At 44.9% G+C, this 12,745-nt stretch overlaps 1 protein-coding gene across 1 annotated transcript in view; it reads right to left on the bottom strand.

The window, feature by feature from the left end:
- Positions 1-10,732, bottom strand: part of LOC124545826 (serine proteinase stubble) — a 742,896-nt gene extending 732,164 nt beyond the window's left edge. Inside the window, exon 1 of the mRNA XM_047124815.1 lies at positions 10,602-10,732. The gene's annotated coding sequence lies outside the window, so the exon portion shown is untranslated. The remainder of the gene's footprint in view (positions 1-10,601) is intronic.
- Positions 10,733-12,745: the final 2,013 nt, after the last annotated feature.

Genomic DNA, 12,745 nt, shown 5'->3' with positions numbered 1-12,745 from the left:
ATAGCTTCAAACGATATCTCTCACCAGATCCACATACGTGTCGGGAGACACTATTGTTTTAGGCATTTCTACGTGAACACTTTGCACTCTGAACTCGAAAGAGTGACGTAAAGCGATCGAGAGGCACACTGCCCAACACATCGGATTTTCATAATGGTTTCCATTTAGCGCCTAATGGAATTTTACCTTCCCAATACGCCTCGTAGTTACTCGTTCACCGTCGGAGACGGTTGCTGCTATTTGTAAGACCTCACCAAGCAAGGTGACGCAGTGGATTCCACACTCGACTCGCATTCGGAAGGACGACTGTTCAAACTTGCGTCCAGCCATCTAGATTTTGGTTTTCCGTGATTTCGCCAGCTCGGCCAAGGTAAATGCCGGGTTGTCTGAAAGGGCACTGCCGATTTCCTTTTCAATTTGCCGCAATCCGAGCTTGTGATCCGTCTCCAATGACCTCGACGTCGACGGGACGTTAAACCCAAATTTCCTTCCTTCCTTTCTTTCGTAAGACGTATGCGCCGCGGCCCGACTTTCTCGAGCAGCTTGGAATGACCTAATTATATCGCATAATTCAAGAACGCCTCGATACGCATCGCTGCTTAAGCCACTGTTGCCGTAAGAAGTGGCGGCTATAGAAATATAATCATGCATTCTTTCTACTGTATTCTATATGCACAATAAGTTAAATCCCATCATTGTCTGTCGCTCCTGGTATAGGAATTTTGAGCGGTGAACTTGGGCCTTCAGTCTTGTGCCTGAGGTTGTCCCCAGTGCGTGACAAGCAGAACGCAAGGCGCAGCAGTGCCATCCCATCGCGTGCGCCCAGTTGCCGCTCTGATAGGCAGTGCCCACTGACTCTGCTGCTTCCCTAGCGTCGCCCCACCGCTTACGGTTATTGCCTTACGAGTGCGGCCCCGCCTAAGAGCACTCGCCATCTTCTACGGTTATACGGCGAGACAGAGGACTTATTGTCGCGGCGGGCTTGCAGTTCTCCGTCAACTTGACCTTACCGCAACGGTATCTCAAGGTCGCACTGACACAACGAAACTCGGCTTACCAGACACGTGCAGGTCCCTCAGCGACTTACTAGCAATAAAGATCTGTTTGTCGGTTGCTGTGTCTCCATTGTATCACTCTCAAATTGTGGAAGTAACCTTTCACAAAAGGGCAATAAAAATGCTGTGAAAAGCAGGTGGCAGAACATTAAGCGCAGACGTGTACCTTGGAACTCTTGCATCACCTTTACCCCTTAATGGTATTTGTGACTAATGAAAAGCTGTGATTTTTAAAACTAAACACTTGGCACGAAAATAATGATCTGCAACACTGACAAAGGGCTTTTAACTAACTGCCTACATGTATTAGGAAATTCATGAATTTTATTCTTATCTACTATTTGTACAAATTATCTACTTACAATTACTGTCTAACCCTATTAATAGCTCAAAAATAACAAAAAAGTTATAAAAATAAAAATTTTACTCATTCTGCCACGGAAAAGCATGTTGCTAAATCATTTTGTGTCCTACACCTGCTTTAGTTGGCTTAGATAGTCATCTTTGCAACTGGAGTGCTACAAAATACTCACAGACATATATAAACACACACACGCGTGCGCGAACACGCCCGCGAAAGTTTATCTAGGAAATTCAGATGGGGTGCATTTTGAAAACACTTCTATGAAAACGCGTAGCTGACAACGCTGTCACATCTTGCAGTGCCTCTGAATGTACAGAGGAGCGTACATCACCACACACTACTGTAGCAGCTGTCTCAGCTTCCTTTTATTATTATTATTAGATGCCCGTTCATAGTTAAACTGCATGCATGTCTACTAATCTCGCAATGCACGATCGAGTACTGCTTCCGACAAGTTCATGTAGGGTGGCTCCACGGTGGAGTTCTCAAACGACGAAAGGAGCCATCCCGATAAGAATGTTTCTCGCCGCCTGGAGGTACGCTTTCGGGAGACCAGTAATCTTCGTCCACAGGTAACGGACAGAGGTCATCTAAGAGCTAGACGTACTCCAGAAACAGCGGACGCGATTCTTGGAACCGTTCACCAATCATCTCGAAGAAGTATCCGTGATATTGAAAGGCATTTTTAGATATCTCAACAACTGGTTGATGAAGTGTTGCACAACGAAGAACTTCATCCATATAATTACACTCAACACCAGCGGCCAGAAGACAGGATTCTATGAGTACAGTTCTGTGAATGGATTTTCCATCAAGTGGAAGATAAAGAACATTTTATGAGTAACTGAATATGGGCTGACGAATCTAGCTTCACTCGTGAAGGTGTTATTGACAACAACAGAAGCCGTTATCGATAGGAGCACAATCCACATGTCACAAACCTGTGCGCTGGAATAGTGGGGCAAATGATTTTGGGCCTTTTCGAAGTTGAATGTATTGTACGTTTCTTTGCAGCACTTTGGCTGACTCTTTAGAAAACGTTTCACTTGGTGTTCGGTAACAGCTATGGTTTTAGTGTGACGGTGCACCGCCACACCTTGGAATGAATGCGCGTAACTACTTAAATAAAATGTTTCCATGGATATGGTTTGCTGACGGGGTTCATTGTTCTGACCTCTACATTCCCCAGAGCTTGATCTACTAGATTTTCAAATGTGTGGAAACTTAAAGGAACAAGTTTATAGTGGTCCACTCATTGATGTACGCGATCTAATAGCTCACGTGCATGCCGCTCTAGCAATGGCGGATGCAGTTGTGTTGCGTAGGGTCCAGCAAAGTATGTTCCAGCGAGCAGCAAAGTATTTGCAGATGCAAGGTGGTCTCTTTGAACATCTCAATAAGTTACACTATATCTGACAGTAACAGACAAAGTACTCTGTTTCTGAAAACTGAGTTTCTAACAAGGTCACACATACTTTTTTAAAAAAAGAAGAATCCCATGGAAAAAGAAGTATATGTCTGGCCCAGATAGTGGCGAGAAACGGATCTGACTAACATCTTCCGTATATTTAATCGTTCTACAGCTAACACAGTTTAGTCATTATGAGCAGAGGGCGGGAACAGATATGTTACTAAGAGTGCCACACTATTACTAAATAATTGTGCCTTGATTCGAGTGTTGCATCAACCATGAGAAGCAGTGAACGCCGGAGTTGGTATTTCAATTATAAACTATTTTCTTAAGCTTTACAGGCGTATACTAACAGTCTCTTTTGTCCTTGGAGCACTGCTACTTTCTCCGGGATGTCCGCTTCACTCACCGGCTTCCCCGGAACCTGTGTCGCGTGACACAGGGCGTGTGACTCAGGAGCCCACGTGACTCTTCCATCCCGGAAAGGCCACTGATACCGCACCACCGTCAGAACGAGAAGCGGCACCCACACATCGCATCATGTCGCGTAGCTGGCGATTAAGTTATTTGGTGCATAGCTGTACGCCCGCATTACCATATGAATTGCTAGCTCGCTTTGGCAGGGATCCAAAGCCAGGCCTCTGCCTGTCACTTTCAGTTTCCGCATGCCTAGTAAGCTATTGGCGATCTGCCCTGACAGCAATGTTTCTGCCTTGTATTAGTAGTGTATGTGGTTTTACAATTGTAAGACTTGACCGAATTTGTTCGGCCTGCATCTTTACTGGGACGGTTGACAACCAATTGGTCTGATGACAGCTAATTCTTTCTCTCTTTCATGGGAACATAATGAGGTTGCTAAGTATGCTGAGTTTTAGGTTGCTAAGGATGTTGAGCTGTCTTACGTAATTTCTATACTTTTCTTGTTAAAATTCAAGTACTGTTGTTTTCTAGTGAGAGCATGGACCTGATGATCTGAAATATGGAAGTAAAATTTGGTTACATACTATCCTCGTCCTCTTGCTAGGACCTGTGTTGTAACACACAATTATTCACCTGAACATTTACCGTACGAACTATGCGGTAGTCGAATAAATTGTTTAATGTACGTGCTCAGAGCTTAGCCTTTAGGTAGATTATGTGAACCTGATCACGCAATAACTAGTTGCTCAATATTCTACTGGGAACAGCTTTTATTGCGGTTTATCAGGTGTAAATGAAAACACATAACCACCATTTGAAATCACAATACTAGAGCAGTTTTAACAGGCCGCCTATTACAACCTTAATTGTGCTTAATAGCGTCTCCACATACTATGATGGACATCCTCAACATAGTGTTCAGTTTCGTTTATCGTATAATATAAGCATTAAGTATTTTCATCCGACCCGTATGACTGCTACGACATGTTGTTGTCTGGGTCGTGTGATAAGAGCAGTGTTGTGGTTGGGTGGCTGATTTGGCGGAGGGGATCAAGCAGCGAGGTCATCGGTCCCATTGGATTAGGGAACGATGGGGAAGGAAATCGGCCGTGCCCTTTCAAATGAACCAACCCGGAATTTGCCTGGAGCGATTTAGGGAAATTACGGAAAATCTGAATCAGGATGGCCTGACGCGGGTTTTAACCGTCTTCCTTCCGAATGCGAGTCCAGTGTGTTGATCGATGCTCAACTCCACCGGTAGTGTTATGGTGTCAGCCGATAGTTAAATCTATAATATTAGTTACGATCGATTGGCTTATGCTTTTAGCATATACAAGTGGCAGAGAACTTTGAGAAAAACCTGCATTCATCGAGCTGATTGAAAAACAATATCGAAGCGCCTGATCGTCGTCCGTCCAGTCAATAAATACGTAACACACCAACAACCCAGCGAGTCGAGTCTACAAGCAGCAGCAAGGAACTGTTATGGTCCGGCTCAGTTATACCCGTGGACCTAACACTACAAATGAAAACCCTGTGTCTTCATTAGAAAGGAAATTAAATAGGGATCATAAATAAAACCCATTAAAGAACTCTCATAAATTGTCGTCCATTTAGAAATCGTTTATCATGTGTTTCAAGTGATGCTCATTCAGCGACTAGCACAGAAAGTATACACTGTTCATTCTGAAACTTAGAGATGAAAATCAAACCATGTGCTATAGCATGTAACTATGAGTATTTCTTAGCGTATCACAGAAAATAACAGTTTTTCCTCAACAGGATTTGTAGTTATTTTCCCATGTAAAGCAGCATGATCTTTTTGTTATAAAGAAACAGTCATAATATGAGTTCTATTCTTTGGTATATAACTATCATATCCCTACTTGTAAGGATAGATCTTTCCTGCGAGGAGAAGGTCATATTAAGGAAGAACTGACAGACAGGCAGCGCAGAATTCAATTAAAAACGTGACCCTTTAAATCAGAAAACTCAAAGAGGCTGCCCCTTCTACTCTACAGTGACAATGAAAGTCTCATATAAGCGCCTCCCATAAATTGCGACTTCTCTGTATTGAATGCGTTTGATTACGTTTGGCCTGTCATCGTCATTTTATCTCTTTAATCTAGGTATCGTCGTTTTGTCCCACGTATTTTTCTGAAGTAGTGTTTGGTAAGAAAACAAACGATTATATCACGGAACAAGAAGAGAACTCCGAGGACAAAGGGGGTGAATGCAGGGGTATTGCGCTAACTGTAGTCAAGTATTATTTAGAACAGAAACTGAGTTCTGCGACACGTGACGTAGTGGGACTAATTTCCTTTTCCAGTCATCGTAACTAGGTTTGTCTTTGTTTCCTTAAATCACTTCAGGTTAATTGTTGGTAAGATTTCCATCAAGAAGACCACAGCAGATTTCCAGTGTCCATAGCTGTCCAGCATCTTAGTCTCTAATGGCTCAGCGAGGCGGATTGCTAAGCGAAGGGGACCTGATTCGATTCCCGGAAAGGTCGGATATTTTCTTCACTCGGGTACTGGGTGATGTGTTGTCCTTACGTTAGTATCCTCATAAATGACATTCCACTATTGGGATGGTTGTATGGGCACGTTCCGAAAGCCAATTAAAAAACTGCAGAATTACTTCCTTATGCATATGCTTATCTAATTTAATGAAAATGCTCGAACAACGTACCAGTTCACCTTCGACGAAACGTTGAAAGAGTTTGGCCGTAGGGCAGAGAAAGCGATAATCACAAATACGGAATTTATCACTAACCACGTCCATCTGAAGCTTTAGACCGGTTCTGATAATCACGATGAGGGCTGACGTTAAATCCTAGCAAGAAAGTACCAAGTCGTTAGTACAACTCGAGGGCCATATCTAAACAAAAACTCGAATATTTGAGTGGTGGAACAAACGGAACAGAAATCCAGGTCAGAATCGCACATGAGATCTGTTATCAAAACAGGATTTGAGACTACGTAGAAGCAAGACCGGCAGAATTATGGTGACACTCACTATGAGACTACATGAGATAGCGCAATGGAAAAGCACAGAGATTAGAGTGGTTTCACATTTCACTCATACACAGGCTGTTGGAGTGACGTGGAACGCTCAGATCAGGTGACGAATCGCGTATTTGCGAAGAGATTTTATTCATAAACCTTGGAGATAGTACAGCATCGTAATCAGGAAACACAAGCTAATAAGGGCCTCAAAGGCTGCCTGGCATGATGAGAAAAGAGAAGGAGAAACGACAAGAAACATAGGCTCCTATGACTACAATACGAGAGAGTCACAATTGTAAACAATACACTCATACAAAAATCAGGTTGAAATAATTTGTAAGGATATGAAATGGAACGACTTCATACGCTCAGTCGCAAGCAAAGAAAGTGGCATATTTTCGTTCATTGACAAGATAGTGGGAAAATATTCAGTCCACAAAGCACTCCTAGAATACTGCTCAGCTGTGTAGGACCCAGACCAAATAGGATTACATTATTGAACGTATACACAGTAGGGCAGCACGAATAGCCCCAAATTTGTTTAACACATGGGAGAGTGTCACGGGAATGCTGAAATACCTCTACTGGCAGGCACTTGAAGGCAGACCGTCCCGTGAAAGCACACAAAATTTCAAGAATTAGCTTTAAGCGAGGAATCTAGGAATAAACTACACCCCAAATGCATCGCTCCTGTGCTGATCGGAAAGCCAAGGTTCCGGTAAATGTATCATAACTGAAGAAAACTCACAAGCCAAGATCCAAATCGACTGATATTATTAGAAAAGATACACAGTCCCAGTACGTTCATGGGAGAAACGTTATGTGCTATAAATTCCATGATGACAGCGTAGCTCTATCGTAACCGGCCATCCAGTAAAATATCTTTTCACCGATCTTGGCTTGTAAAGTTTTCTTCGGTTACCATATACTGCAGATCGCCCCCAGACTGACCATGTCTGGAATATATAGGGTGGCGCACGAAACGTGTTATCAATTGTTTCTTTCACAATTTACGACGCACATTAGATATCCTGCTGGGATCTCTACAGCAGTACCAGCAGAGCTTGGAAAAACAGATGAGTTATGAAATGACGTGTAATTAATAATACTGCCGCTAGGAGACTAGGAAGCAGCAATGGCTGACATTGGAAGACTGGTGACACAGCAACGATCGGCAGTTGTGTTACTTTTTCATGAAACGAAAAGCCTTGTTGTGACTCAGGGGCGTTTTCGACAACAGTTTAACACACGATGGGTCCCTTGCAAGAAGACCATCCACAGGTTGTAGGATAAATTTGTACAGGAAGGAACAGTATTGGAAGCGAAGCTACTTCGGCCTTAGCCTGTTTGTTCGCCGGAGAATATTGAAGCGGTACGAGTTGCTGTACGAAGAAGTCCCGGGAAATCGTGTAGAAATGCAGCAGTGCAATTGGGAATATCCAGACGCCCCGTTCAACGCATTCTTAAAAGTGACCTCCATATGTACCCATACAAGATGACCTGTGCACAGAAGCTCACTGAAGAACACAAGCAGCAGAGACTGCTGTTTGCTCAGTGGGCGGAGGATAGGGAAGAAACTCTCAACAACGTTTGGTTTTTAGACGAGACGCATTTTCATTTAGATGGTTTGGTTAACAAACAAAATTTACACTTTTGGGCCACTGAAAACCCACAAGTGCTTCATGAACGACAACATTATGCTCCGAGGATTACATCGTGGGCAGCAATTTCCAGTCGCGGACTTATTGGACCCCTTTTCTTTGAAGAAACTGTGAACAGCGAGCGTTATTTGAGCATGCTTCGCAATAGCTTCATTCCACAGCTTCTTGTTACTGCCTTGGCCTTCAACATGCAGTGGTTCATGCAAGATGGAGCAAGGCCACATACTGCAAACACTGTGTTGGAGTTTTTACACGAGCATTTCGACAAGCGGATCATTTCACTCAGGTTTCCAGGCCGCTTCAATGACGGACAAAATTCCCCCCCCCCCTCCCCCCCCCCCCCCCCACCCAATAGTCCAGACCTCAATCCATGTGACATTTTTCTTTGAGGGTACCTAAAGGAAAAAATTTTTCCGAAACGTTCACGTGATTTAATGGAGCTCAGAAGACTTATTCTTCAAGCTTGCAGTGAAATTACGGAAGACATGTGCCTTAGGGTAATCACTAACTTCAGTGTTCGTTTGAAGGAAGTTAGGAAACGAAATGGTGGACATATTGAGCATGTGCTGATTTAGAACAAATCTCCATGGACGGCTCTTCATTGTAGTAGATTTTCCTTTCAGGTTGTATTGACAATAAAGTTTATATTCAAAAACAAAATGGTAACACATTTCGTGCGCCACCCTGTATTACTGGCGCGCACCTAAGCTTTTGGCTCAATCATTTTTCCCGCACTTTTACATCTACATCTACATACATACTCCGCAATCCACCATACGGTGCGTGGCGGAGGGTACCTCGTATCACAACTGGCATCTTCTCTCTCTGTTCCACTCCCAAACAGAACGAGGGAAGAATGACTGCCTATATGCCTCTGTACGAGCACTAATCTCTCTTATCTCATCTTTGTGGTCTTTCCGCGAAATGTAAGTTGGCGGCAGTAAAATAGTACTGCAGTCAGCCTCAAATGCTGGTTCTCTAAATTCCCTCAGTAGCGATTCACGAAAAGAACGCCTCCTTTCCTCTAGAGACTCCCACCCGAGTTCCTGAAGCATTTCCGTAACACTCGCGTGATGATCAAACCTACCAGTAACAAATCTAGCAGCCCGCCTATGAATTGCTTCTATGTCCTCCCTCAATCCGACTTGATAGGGATCCCAAACGCTCGAGCAGTACTCAAGAATAGGTCGTATTAGTGTTTCATAAGCGGTCTCCTTTACAGATGAACCACATCTTTCCAAAATTCTACCAATGAACCGAAGACGACTATCCGCCTTCCCCACAACTGCCATTATATGCTTGTCCCACTTTATATCGCTCTACAATGTTACGCCCAAATATTTAATCGACGTGACTGAGTCAAGCGCTACACTACTAACGGAGTATTCAAATATTACAGGATTCTTTTTCCTATTCATCTGCATTAATTTATATTTATCTATATTTAGCGTTAGCTGCCATTCTTTACACCAATCACAAATCCTGTCCAAGTCATCTTGTATCGTCCTACAGTCACTCAACGACGACAGCTTCCCGTACACCACAGCATCATCAGCAAACAGCCGCACATTGGTATCCACCGTATCCAAAAGATCATTTATGTAGATAGAAAACAACAGCGGACCTACCACACTTCCCTGGGGCACTCCAGATGATACCCTCACCTCCGATGAACACTCACCATCGAGGACAACGTACTGGGTTCTATTACTTACGAAGTCTTCGAGCCACTCACATACTTGGGAACCAATCCCATACGCTCGTACCTTAGTTAGGAGTCTGCAGTGGGATACCGAGTCGAACGCTTTCCGGAAGTCAAGGAATATGGCATCCGTCTGATACCCTTCATCCATGGTTCGCAAGATATCACGTGTAAAAAAGGGCTAGTTGCGTTTCGCAGGAGCGATGCTTTCTAAAGCCGTGCTGATGCATGGACAGCAACTTCTCTGTCTCAAGGAAATTCATTATATTGGAACTGAGAATATGTTCGAGAATCCTGCAACAAACCGATGTTAAGGATATTGGTCTGTAATTTTGAGGAACCGTCCTTCTACCCTTGTTATGTAGAGGCGTCACCTGCGCTTTTTTCCAGTCGCTCGGGACTTTACGTTGGGCAAGAGATTCGCGATAAATGCAAGCTAAGTAAGGAGCCAATGCAGTAGAGTATTCTCTGTAAAGCCGAACTGGAATCCCATCATGACCTGGCGATTTATTTATTTTCAACCCATTAAGCTGCTTCACAACCCCAGGGATGTCTATCACTATGTCCTCCATACGGGAATCTGTACGAGACTCAAACGGCGGTATGTTTGTACGATCCTCCTGCGTGAAAGATTTCTCAATTGCTAAATTTAAAATTTCAGCTTTCGTTTTGCTGTCTTCCATTGCCAGGCCAGACTGATCAGTGAGTGACTGGATGGAAGCCTTCGACCCGCCTACCGATTTTACTTAAGGCCAGAATTTCACACGTGAGTAGAACGGGAGGAATTGTGATAAATGGTTCAAAGGGAAATACTCTCTGCAATGCACTTCACTGTGGTTTGGAGAGCACAGATGCAGGGGTAGGGTCCTGGAACGTCCAGCTACGACGCTCCAGCGAGTTTGTCGGACCATCGGCGCGAGTCGAAAAGCGCGGCAAGCGATCAGCTGTTGGTGGCCGCGGCGCGCATGCGCGGAGCTCACCTGCGGCCGCGGCGTCTGTAGCGGACTCTGCCGGCGGAGGCTGTTGCAGGCGCGGGCGCTGCGCTAGCGCGGTCGGCGTGCGGCGTGGCGCGGTGGTCAGGACTGAGGCACTCGCGTCAGCTGCGTCGGCCGGTCTGCATGTCAGGCTGAAGCACGCACTGTCACTGTCGCCGGCACACTGGCCGAGAGAGGAGCCGCGCCGCTCCGCGCCGACCCACATCCCATCCCCGGCGTACGCCCAGATGTGGGTCACTCTCTCTCATCCCGTGGCCGGCTCCTCCAATCACGAGACTCTGGTGCCACCGAGCGTCTCATTGAGCGCCGGCGCGCCTCCCTCCCTGGCCGGTGGGCTGTCCCCGCGCCGGCACCGCCCGGGTTCCTCTGCTCAGGGGGCAGAGCTCCACACAGTGCGCTGTGCGCTGTCTCTACACTGCTGGAAGCGACCTCTGCTACTAACCACGCTGGGCTACACCTTCCGGGCAGAGCTGGTGAAGGAGTTTGTTGAAGGGCTAGTGACTCGAGCAGTGTTAAAACTACTAAAAATGTAGACTTTCACGGCCGGAAATATCATGTCCATTATAATTATCCGGGCTGTTATGCCGTGGTCGGTTGATGAATTCTGTGTCGATTCCCAACGTTTCGTCTCCCACTGCGGGAGACATCTTCAAGGGGGTCCGTAGCTCAATGGAAGGTCCAGCACACCCACTGGCTCGCTACTGACTGCCGCTAAATTCCGTGTCCGCGCGCTCCCACGCCGCGGCGTGACGTCACGTGTTTTGAAAACGTCAGTGCAATTGGCCGCTGTCCGTCGCCGTCGATCGCCGTTGCCATCACCCAGTAGTGGAGATACGATACTGCGTGAAGAGTTTGACAGAGCACTGAAAGACCTAAGTCGAAACAAGGCCCCGGGAGTAGACAACATTCCATTAGAGCTACTGATAGCCTTGGGAGAGCCAGTCCTGACAAAACTCTATCATATGGTGAGCAAGCTGTATGAGACAGGCGAAATACCCTTAGACTTCAAGAAGAATATAATAATTCCAATCCCAAAGAAAGCAGGTGTTGACAGATGTGAAAATTACCGAACTATCAGTTTAATAAGTCACAGCTGCAAAATACTAACGCGAATTCTTTACAGACGAATGGAAAAACTGGTAGAATCCGTCCTCGGGGAAGATCAGTTTGGATTCCGTAGAAATGTTGGAACACGTGAGGCAATACTGACCTTACTACTTATCTTAGAAGAAAGATTAAGGAAAGGCAAACCTACATTTCTAGCATTTGTAGACTTAGAGAAAGCTTTTGACAATGTTGACTGGAATACTCTCTTTCAAATTCTGAAGGTGGCAGGGGTAAAATACAGGGAGCGAAAGGCTATTTACAATTTGTACAGAAACCAGATAGCAGTTATAAGAGTCGAGGGGCATGAAAGGGAAGCAGTGGTTGGAAAGGGAGTGAGGCAGGGTTGTAGCCTCTCCCCGATGTTATTCAATCTGTATACTGAGCAAGCAGTAAAGGAAACAAAAGAAAAATTTGGAATAGGTATTAAAATCCATGGAGTAGAAACAAAGCCGGCTGAAGTGGCCATGCGGTTAAAGGCGCTGCAGTCTGGAACCGCAAGACCGCTACGGTCGCAGGTTCGAATCCGGCCTCGGGCATGGATGTTTGTGATGTCCTTAGGTTAGTTAGGTTTAACTAGTTCTAAGTTCTAGGGGACTAATGACCTCAGCAGTTGAGTCCCATAGTGCTCAGAGCCATTTGAACCATTTTGAAGAAACAAAAACTTTGAGGTTCGTCGATAACATTGTAATTCTGTCAGAGACAGCAAAGGACTTGGAAGAGCAGTTTAACGGAATGGACAGTGTCTTGAAAGGAGGATATAAGATGAACATCAACAAAAGCAAAACGAGGATAATGGAATGTAATCGAATTAAGTCGGGTGATGCTGAAAGAATTAGATTAGGAAATGAGACCCTTAAAGAAGTAAAGGAATTTTGCTATTTGGGGAGCAAAATAACTGATGATGGCCGAAGCAGAGAGGATATAAAATGTAGACTGGCAATGGCAAAGAAAGCGTTTCTGAAGAAGAGAAATTTATTAACATCGAGTATAGATTTAAGTGTCAGGAAGTCGTTTCTGAAAGT

Source organism: Schistocerca americana, chromosome 1 (genome assembly GCF_021461395.2).
Source record: "Schistocerca americana isolate TAMUIC-IGC-003095 chromosome 1, iqSchAmer2.1, whole genome shotgun sequence".
NCBI classification, from domain to species: Eukaryota; Metazoa; Arthropoda; class Insecta; order Orthoptera; family Acrididae; genus Schistocerca; species Schistocerca americana.
This window is presented reverse-complemented; position numbering and strand designations above follow the sequence as displayed.